We start from the raw sequence: 25,219 nt of genomic DNA on the forward strand, positions 1-25,219 counted from the left end.
GTTCCAGCATGCTCTGCGCAAGTGCTCAAAGCATGCTGGAGAGACCCCCAATCAGGGAGGCTGCTTTTTAGCTTCCCAGTCGGGGGTCCCCTCGTGAGCTGCCATGGCACGGAGCCATGCCACAGTAACACACAATCTGAAAGCCCGGGTTAGCGGAGCGCTCGCTCTACTAACCTGGGCTAGGGGGAGGGCTCTGTAAGCGGGTTACCCGCTTGTAAACCACCAGGCTCACCTGTAAGCCTGGTGGTTTACACAACCAGCAAAAATGGGGCTAGGGTCTCCTAGCCCAATTTTTGCTGATAATAAGAATAGCCTCTCTCTCTCTCTCTTTTGAAATGGCTAATCTGCAGATTTTTAACCCTTTTGAAAGAGCTCCATGGGTTCAAGCCAGATAGTGGGGTAGTGCAACTAGGAAATGCAAGGCAAGCAAGCAAGAACTTCACCGTTCACACCATCAATTACCTCCTGGTCCAGTTCTTTCCCAGGTGCATCAGTTAGATTCTGGGTAGGTTCCAACATCACAACAGCAAGTAAGTAGGATTCCCACTGAGTGCAGTGCTACTACTGCCACTTCTGCGATGTCTGAACCCACCAAAGTTGGGTGGAGAATGTTGCTAACTCACCTCAGCCTGACATTTAGAACCAGATGCTTGAAGTCAGGCTGAGGTATGGGTTACAATATTCTCCACCGAACATTGGTGGGTTCAGACTTCATGGAAGTGGTATTAGTAATAGGAGTAAATAGTAATTTTCTTCTATTTACTTGCCATCATGATGTCTGCCCCCATCAGTCCACATGCAGAAAGTTGAAAGTTAGACAGGTTGGCACAAACCAGGTTTTAAAAGAGTTGGAAGGATAACTGGGAAACCACTGGAATGCAATGGTTTGTCGCAGGGATTCTCAAACTTGGGTCCTCAGGTGTTATTGGACTTCAACTCCCATAATCCCCAGCCTCAGTGGCCTTTGGTTGGGGATTATGGGAGTTGAAGTCCAGTAACATCTGAGGACCCAAGTTTGAGAATCACTGGTTTGTCGCTTACACCATTTGGATTCTTTGTTATCACTAACAAATAATATCAGTTTTAGAGAAAATGAGGAAGCATCCTCTTCTCATTTGGTGAGGGCTGGGAATTAGCACAAGAAGAAACTCTAGTTTACAGTGCATCTCCTCTCACACATGTGGGCACAGTCAAACAAAAGTGACATGGTAAGGAACTCATCTCCATGGACAAAAAACAAAACAGTGCCCAACCATTCCTTCCCAGTCAATACAATATAGGAGACTATGTCCCTATGTTGTGCTTGGAATCAGTAGAGTAATTTGCAAGGTTTGTGGGTCCATCAGCCTCTTCCCTTGAATCATACTGTGGGATGATGTGGTGTTGCTCCTTCACTAGTCCTTTGCTCTGCTTGCCCTTTGGCTATGGTCAGGAGAGGGCACTGCAGGCAAGCCATCTGTCTTTGTTCCCCCAAAATTCCTTTTTCTGCTGCCAGCTGACTAGATCGATTCACAGCCTTTCCAAGTCACACAAAGTGAGCAGCAGCCATCTCTTGCTTCCCTGTGCCAAACCACCTGTTCGTGCAATACTGCCGTTTCTTTCCTGCTTTTCATTCCATCATCATCTAGAGCCAACGGCTGCTTTCAGTGCCATCAAGAGTAATCTGAGAAGTTCATAACCATATGATGCATTATATTAACTACTTAAGGTTATACACCTTAACTGAGAATTCCCAAGGAACAGAAATGAGTCACTGGCCTATGATGTGCAAGGCAATCCTGGCATTACTGGTTGCTGCTGTGCACATAAAAGCAAGATCCAGAGTTGTACAAGAGTGCAGTTGCACAACTACTTAAAACAACATGCACACTTGTGAACAACAAAACTTACCATGGAAACCATGTGAGTTCTGTTGTGCAAGTGCACAGACTATTTTAAGTAATTGTGCAACTGCACTCTGCTGCAGTGCCATCGGGGGCTTGCTTTTATGTATGTAGCAGCACCAACTGAATGATAACACAAGCATTGTCTTGTGCATCACATAGGCCACTAATTAAGCCTGCACACCCTGAAAAATATTGGATCAAACCTGACCTAACCCAACCCACCCCAACCCGACTGGGAAACTGTCAGGGGGGTTCACATGGCCTCTGTCAAGTTGGATCAGAACACTGACATTTCTCCAACATTTTGTTGGATCCCCCCATCCTTCCCTGGCTGTCTCCTGCCCTCTCCTCATCCCCTTCCATGTGTGTGTGTGGGGGGGGGGGGCGGACAGGGGATCGCAGGCATGATGTCCTCTTTGCTTCTGTGGAGCACTGGAGCCAACCACCTTGCTATTTGCCTTTTGCTGTGGCTTCACGTTTAAAATATCCCCCCTTTCTCCCTTTAAGTTCTTTTGGGTCCTCAAGTGGTGTGGAGCTCTGTGGGATATGAAATTCTTTTAAGGGATGCAGCCATACCACCAAATACCATTGATCATGTTCTCCTTACCCCACTGCCATTAGGCTTTGTGGGAAGCTTGTGGATCTTTAAATGACAAAAATATTAAATTTTAAAAACCCACCAACCAACAAAGTATTTCTTCACACTCAGGTGGCATCAGTATATACAAAACATAGAGGGAGAAAGGAGAAAGGGAAAGAAACTGCATAGATGTACCTTTCATTTTCCAATGAGAATCAATCTTTCTTTCTCTGTAAAGGCATTGCCTAGAGTGGGAAGAGATTAAAATAAGGTGTTAGGTGATGAGATAAGTGAGCCTTTTGGAGAAAGGCTAGATGGCAAGCCTTTTGTACAGTCTGAGGCAAGCCTTTTGTACAGTCTGTACCTCTACTCAAACCCTCTGACAGGGGAACAGCAATTTGATTCTGTCCCCACCCCCCAAGGATTATTAGCTACTTGACTTTGCACAGAAAGCTAAGCTCTACAGTTCCTAGAGTAACTGCTGCATCCACTTGGGATAGTAAAATAGTCTACATTCGTAAAGGTCCTAGTTTAATGATATGTTTACCTAATGTCAGATTAGCAATCCTGGGCTATAGAGACTGGGTTTTAAAAACTAGCAGCTGAAATACAAAGTGTAAACCATGGGGTTTGATCATGTTAAACATTTTTTCAGCATGCCTATGATTGGACTGAACTGGAGTCTAATGCAGCAAGGATGAGCAAGCCTCTGCATGCTGACTCAGTAAATGCAACATAACCTTTGGTACTATTTTCTGCCCAGCACAAGGCTGCTTTTGCAGCATCCTGCCTCCATATCTGCCCACATTTCAAAGGAGAAGATTCATTGGGACAGGTGCAGACACCTCTGTTTTAGAGGTTTTCACGCACCATGCTGTGCTTCTGATCCAATGATCCCATGAGAGTCCATAAGATTGACAAGGACCAATCCACACTGCTGACATCTTATAATGAAGCATGCTACAATAGATGTTGCAAAGACCTAACCAGATTTCAGTGGACCAGTGACATTTTAAGCAACATAGAACTGGATATTCAGTGCTAGGTCGGAAAGTAAGAGAGAAAAGAACAGTGCATTCTAGAAGTACTCTCTGTAGCATAAAGCCATCTAATTGTTTTTCTTCTTACTATGTTTTTTTTAAAATTAGTTTAAACAACAATATAAATAATCAAATAATGATAAAGATGGTTCAATAGCCAATCCAGCCTAGTTCACATAACAGAATAAAAGAGGAAAAAGGGAAGGGGGGAAGCAGTATCAAAAAGCTACTTTTGAAAGAAGCCAGAGATGTAAGAAACATAAAAGACTGAATATAGAAGAACAAATAGAAGGAAAAGAAAAGTCGGGTATAGGAAAAGAGGAAGTATAGGAGCAAAGGAACCAGGCACCACACAGAACCACTTCTCACCAAGATAGAGGAATTGCTATATATGTTATCACGTCAGGGCTGTCCTACTGATTGTTTTTGTTTAGCACAAACACCCAGCCTCTAACTAACCAAGATATCCACTAAGTAGTGTAGTGGTTAGAGTGCTGGACTAGGACTGGGAGGACCCATGTTCAAATCCCTATTCAGCCATGAAACACACTGGGTGACTCTGGGCCAGTCACTTATCTCTCAGCCTAACCTACCTTACAGGGTTGTTGTGAGGATAAACATAACCATGTACACCACTCTGGGCTCTTTGGAGGAAGAGTGGGATATAAATGTAAAAATAAATCAATAAATATTGCAAGATTATCTTTTTAGCATCCAAACAGAATCCAGAGAATCTGATATTTAGGAGATGTCCAAAGAACAGGCGTATATCCTGTTCAATATATTAAAATTAAGGATCAAAGAAGAAGATAAAGTAAAATTAATCTTAGTTCTCACACCCTGTCAACATTACAGTGGTATTTGGTGGGCCACTGTAGGAAACAGTTTGCTGGACTAGCTAGGCCTTGGGCCTGATCCAGCAGGGCTGTTCTTATGTCCTTACACAACTTTAAGGCAACCCCAAATATGTGAAACAAATTGATATTAGGTTCACATATTTGCAACACCTGATTTCTGATTGTCTAAGTGGCGGTGTGTGTGTGTGTGTGTGTGTGTGTAAGATTTCCAACAATCCTTCCTTTCCTTTCCAGAGCCACATACAATCCTGTTCTTGGGGTTCCTCCATTCCTCAGGAGTGCATTTTCAGGGGTGCAATGGGCTGAGGGAATTGGGCTGAGCAATGGGCTGAGGAAATTGATGACAATTACCCCATCTTGTATAATCCAAAGTTCTTCCGCTTGTAGAAGACAAGGTTCAATACAACCCAGCATTATCTTTGAGAGCTGCAGCCTGAAGATGTGATTAGAATAATGGTTGATCCTAGGAAAAAGATCCTTTGTGAAATACTTTCTGGATTTATGAAACCTACCTTTTGGCAGGAAAGAGACCTTGTGCCGGAAAAAGTAGTAATGGGGAAAGCTTAATTTGTTGATTTCCTCTAATGATAAGCACTTGAGTTGAAAGTTGTTATTTTAGGGAACACAGGCTTACATGAGAGAGAAATAGTAACTGAATTATAGGAGGAAAGGTAGGGGAACTTTTAATGAAATCCACAAACCCTGCCCAACGCTGGTATCAGTGGCTGGCCAAGTTAGGCCCTGAATATGAGCCCGCAGCTGATCCTCTGAGGCCCCAAGTGCCCATGTGGAGCATGCTAGGAGAACATTTATTAGGAAAACATACTAGGAGAGCATTTATGATGTTCCCATTCATGTATAGGGAGGCAGGTTGGAGACCTGAGAGCCTAGCAGCACTGCCTTCTAACATCCTCCTCTTAGCAAAGGGACATTCTCCCAGAGTCCCCTGTGACAACTTAGGATACTCTGCAAGGTATCCTAACTAAAGCGCATAGAAAGAGGAGGCACTGCTACCAAGAGACTAACTTCCACCCACCCACCATGGCCTCCAGCAAGAAGAGGGAAATTTAACAGCACAAGCAGCAGCAGCTTTCCTTCCTACTCTATGAGGGTAAAGTGGAAAAGTGGATAAGGTCACCTCTGCATCTTGCTGCCCTTCCTGAGATGGAAGGTGGGAGAAGTTGCCCACTGGCCCTCACCCATCCTCTTGCTCAGTATTAAATCCTCTTCTTTCCCTCCCTATTGTGGGAGGGGCAGAGGGACATGGGGGGATGGGGCAAGAGGATGGATGCAGTGGAGGAATGCAATCCTCCCAGTCATAACCCAAACAGTAGCTGAAATGTCACTAAAGCAGGCCTGCTCAACTTAGCCCCCACCCAGCTGTTTTTCAAATACAACTCCCATAATCCCCAGTGACAGTGTTCAATAGTCAGGGATTATGGGAATTGTAGACCTATGGGATCTACCAGGTGCAGGAGGGCTGGCATTCAGCAGCCCTGAACTAAAGGTAAAGGATGCAGGCTCCCTCTAAGCCTGCTTGAATTCAGGCACTGGGTTAAAAAGATGCCTAAACTAGTGTGCGTTTGACCTATGTTAATGTTCCTTCCAAAGAGAGAGAAGTGGCAGGTCTCCTGTAAAGACATCTGTTAAGTGTTTAGGCCAGGATTGTGCAATTTCAGCCATCCTGCAGATGTTGGACTACAACTCTCATCCTTTATTGGCCACTGTGGCTGAGGATGATAGAAGTTGTGGTCCAAAAACAGCTGGAGGGCCAAAGTTGTGCAGCCCTGGTTTAGGAAGATGCTTTCAAATTGTTTGTAGATTACAAAATGGGGAATTTTGAGGCTATGCTCACGAAACGAGTTACCTGGGTCACCCCAGACAGCTTATGTGGTGTGGAGCACCAGGAGACCTCCGCTGTCAGCTGCTCTGGAGCCTGACTTCTCTACCTGTCCATTTACCGAGGTAGAATGAACCAATGATTCATTGGCAGACGATTGTGTGTGTGATCCAGTGGTGGCTGCCATCTGGAATGGCGTGGGGGGGGGGGGTGGCAGGCAAGGATGCTAATTGCAAAAAGCCACATAGTGAATGTTACACTTGAGTAATCTATTATGTCCAATGGGTCTACTCACAGTGAAGCACTCAAATCTAGCAGCAGGCAGCTCCCCAACACACCTCAAAGAAAAGAAAACAGCCCTCGGATGGTAAAAGATAACTTACAGTGTCCAGCCAGCCAGGGGAGAAAAAAGGTAGCCAGTCTGCTGGGAGGCAGGGAACTTCCTGCTTCCTCCTCTGACTGCTACAACTTCCTCCCACTCTCCTACTGGAGAGAATAGCCTGCTAATCAAGGCGATTCCCTTACCTCATTGCTTTGGGTGCCTTGCATCACCGCCTCCCCAGATTAGACATAAAGAAGCAAGAGATGTGCACACGTGTCTCTTTTGCCCTTTTATGTTAAATCCAGACAACCTTTGGCAACCAAAGGAACAAGGAGAAGGAATAGCCTCGTTGATTAGCAGGCTATTCCCTCCAGTAGCAGAGCGAAGGAGGAAGCTGCAGCAGCCTGAAGAGGAAGCAGGAGGTTCCCTGACTCCCAGCAGATTAGCTGCCTCTTTTCTCCCCGGGGACCTTTACACACAGCAGGCTTTACTGTGGGTTTACTGGGAGGCTTTACTGAGAACCAGGGGCATAGCAAGGTTGGAGTGGGCCCAGAGACAAGATTTTAAAATTGCCTCCCCTCATTGACGTTCAGCTCATGAAGTAAAGAAAGCTCAGCTCATGAAGTAAAGAAATCTTAAATGAGGCTGAATAGTGGTAACAAAAAGCATATATACTGTATATATTTTTAATATATATAACAGTGGTAACAAAAAGCATCTAGATAGATAGATAGATAGATAGATAGACAGATAAAATTGCCACACTAGAACATCATCCTAAATTATTTTTTTAAAGGTTTTGTAAATTGTGGACGATGCATGTCATTTAATGGTACTAGAGAAAGACATGCTGTTCTGGTAGCTCCAGGTCTTAACACTCACATCAGTTTGGGAGGATGAATACAACTGAAGGAAGCCCGGGCAGGTGCGCAGCTGGGGGAGTCAGTCATGTGACTGGCCTCTGGGGGGCCCAAGTCACTGGGCCCCCAGACAACTGTCTCCCCTTGCCCTACTATAGTTACGCCCCTGCTGAGAACTCCAAGTTGTCCACCAAAACTGACACAAATAGTGGATTTTTGTTAACCCCCGATATAACTCGCGCTACACTCTAACACACAGTGAAAACCCCAAATTGTATGTGAACTGCTCTCCGATAACTCACAGGAACTTTGGGGTAAATCTGGCCATGTGAATGTACACCCTCCATTCCAGAGGAGATGCAAGTTAAAGGGCTTTAAAAGCCCCATGTGAAAAACTTCCTGGGTAGTTTAACACTGTATGGTTGTTGTTTTTTGTAAACTACCCACAGAGTGCTTTCTTTTCCTTTCCTTTCCTTTCTTGAGGGGGGGGCACGGCCCCCCTGCCCTTACTGACTGGCCGCCACCTCTGAGATTGCCACTAGGTAGCTGAGCTTCCCCCTGGCCCACCACCATTTTAGGCAGCAAGCCTAAATGCGGGGGAGGGGGAGGAGAGGCCATGCAGAGCAGAGAGGCTCTTCTGCTGAAAGCAGCTACTCCACTTTTCATGTGGCACACACTGGGATGCAAAAGGACTTCCCCCTCGCAATCCCAGCTCAGGACTCCATCACCGTGCCAACCGCATGGGTGCACAGTACAGTAGAGTCCAAGAGGACAGTTCCTGCCTTTTCGCCATCTCCGCAGCTACAATTGTGAGAACGACCTTTTCTAGTGGCAAAACAAGCAGAAAGCTGTCAAGACCGATGGAACGAGGAGACAGACAGAGTTTTGAAGGTGTCACTCACAAATTATATATTCAGATTGGAGGATCTTGAACTATGGTGTCAGGAAAATATGGAAAAATAATATGCAGTTTAGCTGTATATTTCAGCAAAATCTCAACTAATTCTTTGCAAGTAGTCGGAGGAGGGGGGTTGGCGTTCGGGTTTTTCTTCTTTGTCTTTTTGTTTTGTAACATTCACATTATCACATCTAGGACAGAGCAGCCTTCACTCAAACATTTCTTCTCTCTTTTTTCCTTCTCTCTCGTTTCCACTAAGGAGTTGATAATTTTTTTTGTACAACCATCCAATGTAATTTCACAATTAGCCTACAGCAAAAATTAGTCCTTTATGTAGATTTATACATAAAAATGGGTCTGGTGTTGTTGGGACTCTAGTAAACACTTTTAAAACAGATGTAGCCTGAGGTGAAGCTATTTCTTATGCTTGTGTTTCGAAAGCAAGGGATAAAAATGTATAAAATGAATCATTCCTGAGCGGATAAAACTGAAAATGCCTATTAAATTTTCTTTTTATCTACAAGCATGTGGGCAAGCGACTCATCATACTGTTACTTGTCACTACATGGTGAAATGAGATGTAATTAATTTGACAGATTCGTTATAAGTCACAATGGCTAGCCTATGGTAATACAGTCTTGATGTAGGATGTGCAAAATGCATATATGGAGAGGTATTGATTGATTATGGAGGCCCCAGTCCTTCCTTATGAGTAAATGAAATGACTTCAGTGAGCTGGTTTGTGAAAAGTGGGTATCAGGCCTATATCCAGAAGGCTGCAATTCCCAAGGAATGGCAGCTATGCTCCCCCATTCATTTCAGTGGAGCTTTTGTAGAGCATATGGTAGACTGCAATGTCTATATTGTTAGCATGGGACTGTACAGGATGGACCACTGTTGCTATCAATCTGCAGGTTCCACTTGAGGAATCTCTGATGCTGATGTTTGCACATCAAAGCAGAGGCTGAGCACTCACTCCGCAGTCACTACTAAGAGGTTAGGTCTCCGGCCAAGCTTAGTCTGAGCACAGGCCTCTCAAAAGGTTCCCACCAGGAACATCTTAACTGGCTATTGCAAAAGCTGAACCAAAAAGCCAATTCTGAATTACTTTCAAGCCGAAAACTACTTCTTTGGGAAATTTAAGGGTAGCATTTGGAAGATTAGATCACTTAGCCAGTGCCTTGATATCCAACTCCCTCTCTGTGCATAGAAAACAGCAATGAGTGAACCGAGTCTAACCTAGGCACAAAATATTAATTAATACAATTGTGAATCTTGTGCTGTATTGGGGGTAAACATCCATTTTCAAATATTTGGCAACCCTAGGAATACACATTATTTAGAGCATTATATAATTTACAAATTATTTCATAAATAATATTGGACTAGGACCGGGGAGACCCGATTTCAAATCTCCATTCAACTATGATACTTGCTGGGTGACTCTGGGTCAGTCACTTCTCTCTCAGCCTAACCTACTTCACAGGGTTGTTGTGAGGAGAAACCTAAGTATGCAGTATACCACTCTGGGCTCCTTGGAGGAAAAGCGGAATATAAAATGTAATAAGAATAATAATAATATTGATAAAATTTATTATTTGAATTATGTTATCTAAATTTAATTGATTAATAAATAATATTATTTAGTTAATTTAATTCTTTATGTGTTAAACTATCTATGTAGGTTTTTCCTGTTCTGCATTATGTTTTCTCCTGCTTCACCAAATATCACTGAATCTCACAGTAACTGTAAAGGGAAGAAGGCTGTAGGCCTGCCTGCAACATGCATGGACCTCACACACACAGTGAGGGCCATTCATCCATTCAGTCCAAAGAATAATACACTTTACAGATGACGTGCTGACCCATTATACCCATGTTACTGGAAATGCCCAAAAGTCAGCTCTTTTATTATACCCAAAAATGTATTAATTTCCATTTTACACAGTTTAATGCTAGCCATCAGCTTCAAAATTGAAGTGAAAGATGCTAGACATCTCAAATTCATGAAACAAATATAGTAAGAATTGGTTTCAGCTCATGCAATAGGCACACCTACTAGTGGAACAATCCACAGTTCTACTCACTGGAATGCTTGTCCATGTAAATAGGTTCCAACTGGTGGTACCCAGGAGTTCTAACCGGTGGTACTCCAGATGTTGCTGAACAACTCCCATCATCCCTGGCCAGAATAAATGGTAGCTGGGCATGATGGGAGCTGTAGTTCAGCAACATATGGAGTACCACAGGTTGGGAATCACTGATGCAATAGAACACAGTTGTTACTCTTTTATCTTCTTATCCGCATTCCATAAATCATCCACTACTCCACCCAAATCACTCCCTAGAGAAAATGAATTCATGTAGCTGTCATGAAACTATTAAGGCCACTTTAACAATCCATTAACTCCTCCTTTGGAGCCAATGGCTTCTTTTTGGTCACTCTCTTCCTCTGTTTGTCCTTCAAATGGAAGTTCAGGAAATGATTTTTTTTTAAAAGATTTCTGTTCCTTTGTCTGACATAGATTTCAACAACCAGGGGATTTGCAGACACAGAAATTGTCATAGAAGTACAAAGGGCCAAAAGGATGAAGGATGAAAATAAAGCGTGAACTGTCTTATGGGGATGACTTTTCCACAACAGAAGCAGAACATGCACATTTTGCTTCTTCAAAGAGGCATCAGAGTTTTATTTTATCTTATGTTAAAAAATAAGTAATGCTTTTCATGATGCTTTGGTTGTCTTTGAACGCAATATTTACATTCTGTTCTCCCCCTCACAAAAAACTTTTCTCTAATTTTTCCACTTTTTCTCTTGGTCTTTTTTTAGCATGACCAAAATATCAATGGCAATAACATTAGTTCAAGGTGTATTAAATATATGTGTGTTACAAACACATTACTATAGGGGTTCCCAACCTTAGGGCCCCACATGTTCTTAGGCTACAACTCCCACTGGTTTTTGGCCTCTATGGCTGGGGATGATGGGAGTTGTAGTCCAAGAAAATCTGGGGACCCAAGGTTGAGAACCCCAGAATCAGATATAATAAAATAATTCTTAAAGAGCTTTCCCTTTAACTGTCAGAATCATATGCCTGCCATCATATCACACCATTTTAAAGGAATGGTTTCCCGAATATGATCCTGGAGCTGAAACAAACATCTGGCCCCTCCTGGCGAGAGCTAACTTAGCCATTATTACTTTCTGCCTTCTGATAACTTCCAGATTAGACTGCTGTAATGAGTTATATGTTGGACTATCTTTGAAGACTGAAGTTGTAGTCATCAGTGTAAAATACAGCTACTAGGTTACTCTGGGATCATTCAGGGAACACTTTCTCATGGAGAAGGTCCCAAGTTCATTCCCTAGCATCTCCAGGTAGGGCTGGGAAATACACATCTGAAGCCCTGAAGAGCTGCTGCCAGTCACTGTAGACAGTACTGAGCTAGATGGATTGACTTGGTATAAGGCAGCTTCCTATGCAAGCAGCTTCATTTAGCCCTCATCCACAAAGGGGTCCTCCATGTTCATTTCCTGACACCACAAAGCCCAATCCATCAGCCAAGGCATCAAAGACTGATTTCACCAAAAATCTGTTTGGGGTGTGTTGGATGGAGAAATGCTGGACTGATTGTTGTTGCTATTGCTAAAGCTCTGGCCAAAGCTATGTATGCTTAGCGTCTAGGTGCTGGAATCAGATCAAAAAGTCTAACATATTTTTGTTAGAGCCCTTATGATGACCCTGCCTAGATGCATTTTCCCCAACCCCACCCACTATGGCTATAAAGCTTCATATTTCAATATATGGAATATGGTTTACTAACATCTTCCAAATAACAAAAAATGACAAATATTTTCTGAACAACAGTGCTTCAGAATTCAAAGTTGTTATCAAGTTACCACACTGACACCATCATGCTTTGTTTTTAACTAAAAGTTAACCCCAACAAACAGAGGTTGTAAATGATCTAGTCCAATTACAGCAGGTCACACAATTTACAAAAATAATTGCAGGAACATCTCTCTAAAAATCTTAGTAAGCCCAGGCCCTCCCTGGAAATCTTTAGTCCCGACTGGACTTTTTAGGGTCAATAAATTCTCATTTTCCACTTGCATACAGCTGCATAGAGATCCATGGCTAACATCCGGAGCAACAGATCAAGAACACAATGCGAGCTGGAAACTCCTAGCTGGAGGCTTCCTCACTGCCACTGTGCCCTCACAATATGAGTGGATGTGATTTTGGGCTATTCGTGTCCTTTGCATTCCAAAATGATGCAACAAAATGCATTCCACCCCTGCTAATTTGGCAAAGGGGCACCTTTTAATGTGGTGATTCTCTTTATTTAGTAGGGGGAGAGTAACTGGCCCTATTCACCCCGAGCTCAGTACTTCCAGTAACTGTTGCTGGTGTCTATCTTAAGTTTCTTTTTAGATTGTGAGCCCTTTGGGGACAGGGATTCATCTTATTTATATATTATTTCTCTGTGTAAACCGCCCTGAGCCATTTTTGGGAGGGTGGTATAGAAATTGAATTATTATTATTAATAATAATGATGATGATGATGATGATGATAATGTCCCTGATGGCTGCAGTGGGGAAGCCTCCAGCTGAGAGGACACCAGCCCATCCTTGCTCTGTTGCTGTAGGTGTGAGCTAAGGAATTTACCAAGTGGGCTTAACATTTTTTCCTAAAAATGCATTAAGATTTCATTTAAAACTGTACCCTTCAAAGTGAATTTTCAAAAGCAAAATTTGGAAATTTCAATCATTTTAATTCAGATCCTGACAGTCTGCCAACATTTTAAAATTGTTTCAGTTCTAGATAGTTTTAGATAGTTTCAGTTCTAGATAGGCACCTTATTTGTAGTGTAATGTCTCTGGATTTGTAAATGTAGAGACGTTCTGCAAAGCTTTAAGGCACTGACATACAGAAGAAACCGACACTGCTGCATGATGGAGAAGTGCACTGATTTTGTGTAAATAAAGATATTTATTCCCCTGCAGGACTGAGCATGGGGGAAACCAGTGCTGCTGGTTTTCTACAGAGCTGGCTTGCATATTGACCACTTTTCTTGCGGTTTTAGTCCATTTCCCTGGACTGGTTTATAATACCTTACAAACTGATGGTGCTGTTTTAAAAGAAAAAGTAGGCAACCAATTGGGTGGAAAACACATGAACATTCATTTGACACCCATCCTTTTAAAAACAGATCTATTTGTAAACTGTTGTAAACTGCTGTGGAGAGAAAGGGAAGAAGATCCTACTGTCACCAATCAGTGACAATCACTACTGTGCAAACTCCTCCAACTTTAGAGTAAGGAAGGAATCTGCGGTTCTTTATGGAAACAGAGAAGAGTCCATCAACTACCATATTTACTGGTATGCCTGTATGCACTCTGTGTTTTCTGCCTCTGTACTTTTAAGATATGGTCTTTTCCATAGTTCTCATGAGCAATTTTCTTGCTATATGATTCTAGTTAATCGAAGAGCTACTCTGAAAGCATTAAGATTTAAACTAAATAGTAATTAAGAGTAGAAATGAACAACAAACATAATACTGGGCTCTACCAATGAAACAAACAAACAAACAAACAACAAAAACACCTGCATCTTTCAGCTTCAGAAAATGACAAAACGAATATGGTCAATTCAAAAAAAGCTGGCATTCATTCCCCCCTCCCCTTCATTATTCAAAATCAAAGATGGTCCTGTCTACAACTCCATTCTTCCAGTACTATTCATCCAGAAAATATTTTCCTACTGAAAAAATGTGTAAGGTTAATCAGCATTTGCAATATTGAACACCACCACCATGATTCCTGGGTGCTCCAATCGCCTTGTGATTGTTTTTAATGAAAGGCGGTATTTAAATGCAACAATAAATAAATAAAAATAAATAGTGATGGTGGCAGGTGAACTTCACTGGGGAGACTCTTCCATAAATGGGATGCGACCACCAAAAAGTTCCTCTCCCTAGTAGCCACCCACCTCACCTTGTTTGGTAGGGGCACTCAAAGCAGGGCCTATGAAGAAGGTCTTCAGGTCCGAGTCAGGACATATGGGGCAAGGCACTCTCTCAAGTAACCCAGTCCCAAGCCATTTAGGGTTTTAAAACCAGCACTTTGAATTGTGCCCGGAAATGGACTGGGAGCCGGTGCAGCCGACGAAGCACTGGCATGATATCAAAACACCCAGTCCCAGATAATATTCTTGTAGCCCTATTTTGTACCAACTGCAGTTTCTGGGCTGTTTTCAAAGAAAGCCCCACATATAACACATTGCAGTAATCTAAGTGAGAGGTTACCAGAGCATGAGTAACTGTGGCCAAGCTATCTCTATCCAGTCACAGTTGGTGTATCAGCTGAAGCTGATAAAAGGCGCTCTGAGCCACATTGGCTACTTGAGTCTAGTGACAGTGCTGGATCAGTAAACACCCCAGTCTGCGAACCTGGCCCTTCAGGGGGAGTGCAACCCCATCTAGAACAGGCTGAACATCATTCACCTGGGCAGAGGAACAATGACCAACAGTACTTCTGTCTTGTCTGGATTGAGTCTTAACTTGTTCACCCTTATCCAGTCCATTACCGCTTCCAGGCACTAATTCAGGACAGTCACTGCCTCACCTGCATCTGATGAAAAAGAGAGATACTACTGAGTGTCATGCGCATACTGATGACAGCATGCCAAATCTCAGGATTACCTCTCCCAGCGGTTTCATGTAGACGTTAAACATCACAGGGGAAAGAGTGGAACCCTGCAGAACCCCAAAGCATAACTGCCGAGAGGTTGAGCAGTAATCTCCCAGCATCATTCTTCCAGTAACATTCACCCAGAATATGTTTTCCTATTGAAAAAAATGTGTATGGATAACCAGCATTTGCAGTATTGAACTGTGCCACCACAACCAAAATTCTTGGGTGCTCCATATAATTGTGTGTAGTTTGTTTCTATGCCTGTTTGTAAAAAGATTTTAACTAAGAGGGCAGCTGAAATGAAGCATGGCTGAGGTTCTTTTTTCATATAAATGTCTTATTTCTAGGGAATCAAACCACAAAATTCAAATGATAACAAACAGCTTGCAAAATAAACACAAAATAAATGTTTTTAATGCAAGCAACATGGTATTAGTTAAGCCCCTTAATGTGGCTTCTTTTGACAAACACCTTGCTTCTCAGTAGTGGTTTGGTGGTCTGCTGATCAATCAGCCCTTTGAGGAGTTGCTGAATATCTCAGGGAGTGTGCAATAACACATGCTGTGGTCACACCAGCCTTATTTCCAGAGCCCTGACTGCCTTTGACAACTTGAGTGAAAATATTTGCTTCACTGGTAGCCAGATGTTTCCTGCACTAGAAACACAGGCATACACAGATTTCTTATTCTTCTTCAGTTAATGCAGTTAACAAACGACCATTTAAGCTGGCCCTGATAATTTTAAACATGTTTTTCAACGATATTCAAAATAATGCAGTATTCACATTTTCTCTATAGGTTTCTTTTCAGACCCCAGTGTCTTCCTTGATAGTATGATGTTAATGATGGTGTAATATGTTAACTTCTCAGCCAATAGTTAGCTCAAATTTATAGTTCAATACCTTTCTGTCATTTTATTCAATTCCAACACCTGAAGTAAGTATCATGTACCACTTTGTGTTTGTCACTGTTAGGGTTGCCAGTGGAACCTGGGTTGGGGTGGAACCTGGGACTTAAGGGCTTATAGATCAGGGGGGAAAGCCTGTCAGAGTGGAGTATAGCTTAGTGGGGGAGAAGATAGGTTCTTGCCTCTTTGTGCCCACTGCCTCCGAGACTGAGCCTGATGAACACGATAGGGTGGAATGGGTAGCAAAAGTAATCAAGAAAGCTTAACATATCTTGCCCCCCTACCCTTGATTCTGGCCCATCAACCTGAGATTTTGCTCTTCCCTGGAGACCCTGAGAAAAATTCTAAAACTGAAACTTCAGGTTAAACCCAGAGATGTGGCAAGTCTAGAAACCTGACTGCTTTGTATGATACATTCTTGGAGCATTATGTTCTTCTTTCAATCTGTCCTTATAGGTGGGCTTAGATGTGACCGTGACAAGTTAATACAGAAGAGCCATTGGTTCCCACTGGGTATGTGCTTCTGCTCCTGTCTGCAGAAGTCATGCAAACCTTTTTGTGTCATCCTTTCCGTGTCATGCAAACCTGAAAATGTTGGGTGGAGAATGCTGGTAACTGACCTCAGCCCAACATTTCAAGCCAACTTCAAATGTTGGTTGAGGATGTCAGGCTGAAGTTGGTTACCAACATTCAACAACCAACATTTCTGCTTTCACACAACAATGTCTATCATGGAAACAGCGGCAGGAGCAGGAGTGTGAATCTGGTGAGAACTGATAGCTCTTCCATACTTACTTGCCACTGTTATGTGTGAACCCACCCTTTCTTTCTTTCATTTATACCCCAGTTTTAAACCAGAAGAACAGGCTCCCAAAGCAATTTACAATTCAAATTATTTTTTTACAATATAATATATTAGGTATGCTGACTGATGTCCTAACTAAGGACATGTCAGTGTGCCATGTCCATGGTGTGGAGAGCTTTCTTAGCAGTGCAGCACAAAGGGTGGCGGACAATGTTTCTTATGGAAATATCCCGCACCACCCAAAATTGTAAGGTTGTCCTCACAACCAATGCAGTTGGAGCTGAGGAGGGCTGGGGGGAAGGAAGGACACAATCTGCCTTCCCCGCACGAGTGATGATTTACCTGGACTCCGCAGCACGCCCACACTTTCAGCACAGCGATGTCCTCAGCAGGGACCTCTGAGGCTGGAGGTAGACTATAGCCGCCACCAGACTAGTAGTCTGGGCATTTCCAGAGGAAGCAAAGTTAGGTGAAAATGACCCCTCTCCCACTCGCTGCACTGCACATTGTGGTAATCTGGAAGCTTTCCTCAGCACAGGTGCATTTTCTCAGCACATGTATGCTTCCTTAGGATGCCAGCCAGTGTACCTTTTGTCCCTGGTAGCCATTGATGCAGACAGAGCTCCAAGTGCCCCCTTCCAAAGGAAAAGAGCAAAAGCGGGCATCTGTGAGTTTTTTATACTGTTCACAGAAGATGTGAGGTCTGTAAAGCTTCTCTCAGTGAGTGATTTGCCCCTTTAATTTTTTAAAAATGTATTTTGCTATGGTTCAATAAACAATCACTTCCATGCAGGGGTATTTTTATTAGCAAAAATAGCCATACTGAACATCCAAATCATGGCTATAAACTATTCAGCTTCTTTCTTGTAGAAACTTGATTGAAATGAACAGAGACTGCAGAGTCAAAATGGCCTAGTTCTCACAAACAGCACATGAAGTGGTAAACCTGTGGCTATGGTTGCCAACCCTCCAGGAGTGGCCTGGAATAACCTGGAGTCATCAATCTCCAGGAGACTATTGAAAGGAATAGCAGGAGATTTTTGTGAGTTGATCTTGTGAAAAATATTGGGGGTGGGGGTGGGAAACTAAAATCTCTGGAGACAGCTTTAGTCAGAGTTGGCAACCCTAGGACAGTGCCATATCATAATGATGATGGGAACTCACATGACTAAATGTTTTTCCAGACAAAAAAATAAAATTTAAAAAATCCTGAACATAGAAAACAAGATGCCAGGGAGAAGTGTTGTAGCTTACATTTCCTCTGACATATTATTTTTCTGAGGGTCTTTTAAATTAAGTTTTCAGAGCGGGGAGCATTGCATCCTTTGTCCCCCATTTGTATTCTGAAGTTATAGTTTGGACACCAGTTTCCAAACTTATCTGCTATTTGTGATATCTAGGCCACTGTTTAGAGGATTGTGCACCTTGCATGCACTTCATTATATCATTGCATATACACTGTAAACATGGGCAAATACTATAGCCTCAAAATCACACCCTGCACATGCCAAACATGACATTCGGATATATCTGCTATTCCCCTGTAAAACAACAATGGTCTTTATTAGGTCAGTGAATGTTTTCTTGGATCTTTTATCCAAATCTTTGGGTGTGTTCTCAAGGCTGGGTCTCCCATTTACTTTCAGTTGCCCCCTCTTCTTTCTCCCTTAACTGGTGCTATGATTCCATCTGCTTAACAGTTAGCACCACCCAACATTTTAGATGTTTTTGTACAAGCACAAGTATAAAATGGTTGTATGTAAGGATTTATGGTGGTGCACCTATGGGAGCTGCCATTTGTATTTATAAAGGGCAACTACATGTTTCCATCTTGTAAAAAGAGAAGAAAAAGAGCCCCTGGTGGCGCAGTGGTAAAACTGCCGCCCTGTAACCAGAAGGTTGCAAGTTCGATCCTGACCAGGGGCTCAAGGTTGACTCAGCCTTCCATCCTTCCGAGGTCGGTAAAATGAGTACCCAGAATGTTGGGGGCAATATGCTAAATCATTGTAAACCGCTTAGAGAGCTCCGGCTATAGAGCGGTATATAAATGTAAGTGCTATTGCTATTGCTATTGTATGCTCTAGCATAAGAACATAGTGGTGGGTGGGCGTAAGCAAGACTGGTGATCCTGGTCAAGAAGCCTATCCATCCCCTTTGCCCAAGCTGTGTGTGGACAGACAGCACACTCAGCTTGGGCAAAGGGGATGGATAGGATTCTTGTCAGCAAAGCACTTCTCACGATTGCTGAGAAGAGCATCTGTTGGATCTGTGGGGAGAGCGGGCTTAGCCTGCTCTCCCCACAGACGATCGAGCTCGTAGCCCTGGGCGGCCAGGTTGGATCAGCTGCCTGCACGACTGCCAGCTCTGTCACGGAGCCGGCGGGGACTGCGGGGATCGGGGGCCACGCAGCCCCTGGAAGTTCCAGGATGCCTTGCGCAGGTGTGTGGGGCATCCTGGAGAGACCCCTGAGCCCAGGAGGCTGCTTGCAAGCAACAAAATGAGGTTAATGGAGTGCTCACTCCATTCACCTCATTTTAAGGGAAGGGTGTTTTAGGCAGGCTAGCCACCTTGGGAGCATTGGATCCGCCTGTGAGCCTGGTTGTTCTCACGATCAAAGGAAAGTGGGCTAAGCTCCCTTAGCCTGCTTTCCATTGATCGTGGGTATAGCCTCAGCATGTTGGAAACCTCCCTTCCAAAACCTTGCCCCAAATGCTGATGGATTGATTGATGGATGGATGAAGTTCCGTCAAGTCAGTGTCGACTCCTAGCGACAACATAGATAGACCCAAATACAAATCTATAAATAGCAGAACCTGTACATCTCACTCGTTTTAATCTATAGTTACATCTCATAATGGTGCCATAAAGTGTCAACACAACAGGGAGAGCAAAAACCTCCAAACACACCTTTTGGTATAATTCTTCAGGTTTGGATTTGATTTGATTTCCCTCGAGAGCACAGTATGAACACGGAATGAGTTCTGAGCTCACTTCCATTGCTTCTGTGCGGTATTGTGATGCTTTCTTTTCAGAAAAAAAAAATCTTACTCTTGTTGAGTGGCATACAAAAAAAAAAAAAAAAATACCCTCCTACTAAGAGAACCAGGACCTGGGGAGCCAGAGCAGAGGAGAAGCCGTTGCGTCTAAAGTTCAGAAATAAAAAAATGACTTTTTCTTTTGAGCTCTTGTTCCCTGATGTGGCACTGTGATCAGTATCAAATGCTTGGTGGCAAGGATTTTTGTCAAGCTTTCCGTGCTAAAATAGATTTAACCTACCAGTTGCTCTTTGTGGATTTAACAATGTGTGTGACAATAAAGGCCTGCCACTGCTATATTGTTAATACATGAATAGTCCCAATTCTATATAGTTATCTTGGCCTCTGTAGCTTTCCTGTATGAAATGTTTGGCTCCATCAGCACAGAGGAAAGCTTCTTGATACATGTAGGATGTTTTATTTTTATTTTTAGGGGTGGAAACCCCAATACAATTAGTGAATATGCAAGAGCAGGTAAGATCAATGCAAATTAAATATGGTTGGGCCATCTTTGACACAAGTCATGCATTCTTCTCTATTAAAAATGATTATTGAGTAAGTTGCCTGGTATTATGTAAGTTGCTGTTCCCAGATCTAGTGAGGTGACAGTTCACACCAGCAGCAAGAAATCTTCTCAGAAAGAGCACATACTTTCTTGCATACTGAAGCAAGTCAAACACAGGGCCTTTTAAGGCTGGTTTGGGAAAATCAGAGAAAGGTTGGACTGGAGTGGCAGGTATGTTCCAAGAATATCAAAAGTCAGTTTAGTACTCCCAAGACTGCCTGAATACAGTGTGCTTTAGGTCCATTATGGTTTCTCCTCTGCACACCACCCCCACCAGCATTAAGAAGGACACTGGGAAGATGCAATCTGAATGCTCTCCAGTTGGCCTAAATCCTGATTTATATACTGTAATACCACACTAAACTACTCTTTGAACTGATACACTAAATTGGACAAGCTAAATGAGTTTTATTGTAGAGCAATCATACGGCATCATAATTGTTCACCTCAATGCCTTAAACATAGAGAGGCGATTCTCACAATCACCAAAAAGTGGGCTAAGGGAGCCTAGCCCGCTTTTTGGTGGTCGTGTGCTGCCACGGGAGCTACGTGGCTCCGGGCAGCTAACCTACCTAATTCCCCCTCCCCTTAGCCGAGGTTAATGGAGTGAGTGCTCCGTTAACCTCTTCTTTCTGATCGTGTATTGCTGCGGCGCAGCAACACATGAGGAGACCCCCAGCTGGAGGCTGAAATCAGCCTCCCGGCCCTAGGGGTCTCTCCAGGATGCCCCCTGCGCTCACACGGGGCATCCTGGAACTTCTGGGGGCCGCATGGTCCCCGATCCCCGCAGCCCCCACTGGCTCCGTGATGAAGCCGGCAGTCATGTGGGCGGCCAATTCGGCCGCCCAGGGCTCCACTGGTGATCATCTGCAGGGAGAGTGGGCTAAGCCTGCTCTCCTGTAAAGCCCCTAAAGGCGAGTCTTACTGATCATGAGACTCGCCTCAGAGATGTACACACTTACACACACACCATAGGAATAGGAAACAAGTCCTTTACAGTGGTCATTCACCGCTGCTGTGTAAAGCAGCCCACAAAATGATCAGAATCTTGTGGTAGCTGAAATTACAAAAGCTTTCGGAGAATTTGGTAGTTATGACATAATTTGGCAGCTGTTTGCCAGAATGTAGCAGAACATCCCCATGATTTGATAAGCAGCTGCTCATAGCAAGCACAGATATTGTAATTTTATTTCAATGTCAGTTGTATTTAAATAGATGAAAATCAGGTTGAGGATGACCTGGCTCACGATGCAAGAAAATTTACAGATGATAATTTGAACTGTGGAGGGACTAAGGATAAACTGGCCGTTCTGATTGGCAAAATCTTGGACCCTATGTTTTAGGGTGTTTTGTTTCTTTAATAATCAGTGATTCGTTATTAAATCAGAGCTTCTGGGGAAATGGCATTCAATTAAGAGAGATCAGAAGAGAGAGCCATATAAATATCTGCCTATATTATATAGAGCGCTGTAGTTAATCAATCCCCAAGAACAAAGAGCTTGGCTTGAGCTGAGAAACAGTTCCTGCCAAGTGAAGGAGTCCTGCTGAGGTAATGCTAGCAAACAGCGCTATTGACAAGGAGATGTCTGTGAGGTAGAGGCCTCTCCCAGTGAAGAAGTTGAAAACAAGATTGCTCAGCCCTCAGAGCAAATATCCATCCCTTGGCTCTCAGAGGCTACCGTTCCACTAAAGAGTCTCAACCGCCAAAGCCAGCTGAGGGGACAGTAGTTCTCTTAACTGAGGGGGGGAGAAACCACCCTTATTGATTATGCGTTCAATGAAAGGTCAAGATTCCCTTTGAGGGTCACCGTCATTTCAACGAGCTCTTTTCTTTCTCTAGCCCTTTTTCTTTCTGTCTCTTTGCAGAGTTATTTTTGCCAGGCTCTCCAGGTGGACACCTGGGGTAAAAGTGAGCTGCAAATGAGCTAATCATCATTAATGCGTTGACGAAACCTGCCAGCCCAACATCCCTCCTAATGGCTGACAAATGTCAGGGTGACTTGTATGCTTTTTTTGTTAATTGAATTGGTTAATTAGGTCCCAGAGGCCTGGCTGCTAATTATGAGCTGTAGCAGGAATGTGTGTGTGTGTGTGTGTGTGTACGCACGCACGCACATACATATGCACACACGCACACACACACGTGAATGGAAGTTAATACAAAAGAGTGTTTTGGGTGAAAGAGAGAGAGGGAAAGGGAAAGGGAAAGAGGGAGTAGAAACCAAATGCACATATTCCATTTTTTGTTCTTTAAAGTCTGTGGAGTTACCTTCGCTTAATTCCTGACCTACCACATGCTACTATCTTCTTGATGTGTTTTTAAAAATGAGGGATAGAGAAACTCCAAATCTGTTTTTTTTTTTTTAAAGGGAGCATCTGCTCAGTCAGCTCCACATTCATTAATTATCAGCCAATTAGCAAAAGAAAAAAAGCCCTCCCGATTTGCATCTTAATTTGTTACTTTGTAAAGATTTTTTTTATATATATATAAAAAAAGTTAAATACTCCCTCCGGTTTCTGAGCCATAGAAAGTGAGAAGGGGGATGGCAACTTCCCACCAAGAAAAGGCAATTAATCATTATACTTTGCACTTCTGTGGAGGCTTTTATCCCCAGATCTCAAAGCGCTTGGCAAAATTAATTCATTAAGCCACCTGGCACCCTGGGGAGCTGGCAAAGAAGGAGTAAGCTCCTCGGGGCAAGAGATGCCTTTGTGTGTGTCTTGTACAGCCCCAAGGACATTGCTAGATTTTTTTAAAATGAAGAATTCACATTATAGTTCACATTTTTCCACACGGATAAACTGAGGCAAAAGGCAAGTAGAGTGGCTCTTCCCAGAAAATCTTGCAGACCTAGCAAGACCTGAAGAAAAAGATGTCTTCAGAAACCTGGACCTTCAGAATTACATATGTCTTACACCTCTTGTAGTTTAAGGGGTTTCTTCCAAATTGGCTTTTGATTTTGGAATCCATTTCAAAATTCCTCAGTACCATTAAAACGTGCTGTTTGCCTACCCTGTATTTGGGTGTCGTGGGTTGCAAGAATCTTGCAAAGGCTCTCTATTTCTTTACATCTTTGATTTTAAAAAAATCCATAACGGATTATCCAATAAGGATGTGATCATCCAGTCTGTCAGTTGCCACATTCAGAGAGAAGAGAAGAGAAGATGTAAACTTGAAGGCCATGTGAAACAAAAAGTTTGTTTAATAGCACAACTCCAAAAGACTCAAACTATTGGATTCAAGCCTTAGTGATAAAGTAAATGTCCTTTCTTTTAGCCAAAGATGGGGCATAATCCAAATATACATGGGGCCAAATCTAGTCACTTTACTATCCTATAACTGAGTTCAGTGGAACAGTTATACAAGACCTTAAATCTATTCCACTGACATCAATGCAATTTTGAAATGCTTATCTTTCACTGACTTATGCCCATAGTGACTAGTTGGAGAACCTGAGTGTGATAGCAAAATCCATCAGTTGGCATTATTTGATGAGAGATCCCAACTTCAGGCAATGTGTCTCAATCTCTTTTCTTTCCAGCAGGGAGGAATCAGTGTTTGTTGTATGAGGAATGTAAGCATCTGGGATGTGTGGAAATATCTGCCCATGAGCCTATAACTATCTCATCTTATTTCTCAGGGGCAGCCTTGAAAGATGACACAAGGTGAAGCAGGCAGTGGTGTAGTGGCTAGAGTGTTGGACTAGAACTGGGGAGACCCGAGTTCAAATCCCCATTCAGCCATGATACTAGCTGGGTGACTCTGGGCCAGTCACTTCTCTCTCAGCCTAACCTACTTCACAGGGTTGTTGTGAGGAGAAACCTAAGTATGTAGTACACTGCTCTGGGCTCCTTGGAAGAAGAGCGGGACATAAAATGTAAAAATAAATAAATAAAATTAAAATGTTCCTCTGTCCAACTTGCACATGGCTGTCATTTTTAAAATTAAAAAAAGCAAGATTTTTGTGGCACTTTAAAGACAAACAGATTTATTGTAGCTACAAGATTTGGGGGGTTGGGTCCCCCCCCATCAACAGTTTAACAAAGCAATCCCTCTTGATTTTTTTCTTTAAATGGAGGACTATCATTATTTACTTGTTTTGCTTTAAATGTGAAAATGTTTAAAGCCAAAACCACCATATCACCAGTGTGTCTTTTCACAACAGACGATATTTTACCAACTGCAATGCTCAGGGATCTGATGCACTATTGCAGCAACTTGCCCTTGGCCACTGCTCCCTGCCCTCCCAAGGGCACTTATTTTCTCTCTTCAGGGCAGCTTCCTTAAAGCATAAATGAACCAAAGGGTGGGGGAGGGGGCAGAAGCCTTCCCAGGCAGTTGTTCATATGAGGCTTTTAAAGCCCTTTAACTCACATCTCCTCCAGAATGGAGGGGGTGTGTTCACATATTGGCCAGATTTACCCCAAAGTCCCTGTGAGTTATTGGGAAGCAGTTCACACACGTTTTTCACTGCATGTTAGAGTTTAGCCTGATTTATATGCGGGGTAAAAAAAAAAATCCACTATTTGTGTTGGTGTTTTGAGACAACTTCGAGTTCACAGTAAAGCCTCCCAGTAAGCTTGCAGTAAAGCCTGCTGTGTGTAAAAGTCCCAGGGAAGTAGTTCTTCCCCCTGTGCCCCCGTTGCTGAATCATAACAATTTGAAGCATCAACCACAGAGTCTTGTGCACCTGTAAGGCAAGCCATTTTCTCACCGTGGAAGCTTCTGGGTGCCACAAGCCATTTCATCAGCTCACCAAAGCTCCCTGCTGAATAATCAGTGGGGTGGAGGGAGTTGAGGAGCAGCTGACAGGAACTGCAGGGGTGGTCAGGCACAGCTACGGGGCATGGAGGAGTACAGGGCTGGGAGATATCACCCCGTTCACCCCATCCAAAGGATGGGCCTGATGATATGCCAGATATACTT

General features: G+C 43.2%; 2 long non-coding RNA genes across 2 annotated transcripts; one reads left to right on the plus strand and one right to left on the minus strand.

Moving 5' to 3' along the window:
- Window positions 1-989: 989 nt before the first annotated feature.
- On the minus strand, window positions 990-6,676 carry LOC128349205 (uncharacterized). Its single transcript, XR_008318616.1, has 3 exons — window positions 6,587-6,676; window positions 2,662-2,711; window positions 990-1,663 (listed from the first exon to the last, which is right to left on the minus strand). It is a non-coding gene; the product is annotated as an uncharacterized LOC128349205 (long non-coding RNA).
- A 771-nt stretch (window positions 6,677-7,447) lies between these two features.
- Window positions 7,448-11,085, plus strand: LOC128349204 (uncharacterized). Its single transcript, XR_008318615.1, has 2 exons — window positions 7,448-8,276; window positions 10,809-11,085. It is a non-coding gene; the product is annotated as an uncharacterized LOC128349204 (long non-coding RNA).
- Window positions 11,086-25,219: the final 14,134 nt, after the last annotated feature.

This window comes from Hemicordylus capensis, chromosome 3 (assembly GCF_027244095.1).
Source record: "Hemicordylus capensis ecotype Gifberg chromosome 3, rHemCap1.1.pri, whole genome shotgun sequence".
Taxonomy (NCBI): domain Eukaryota; kingdom Metazoa; phylum Chordata; class Lepidosauria; order Squamata; family Cordylidae; genus Hemicordylus; species Hemicordylus capensis.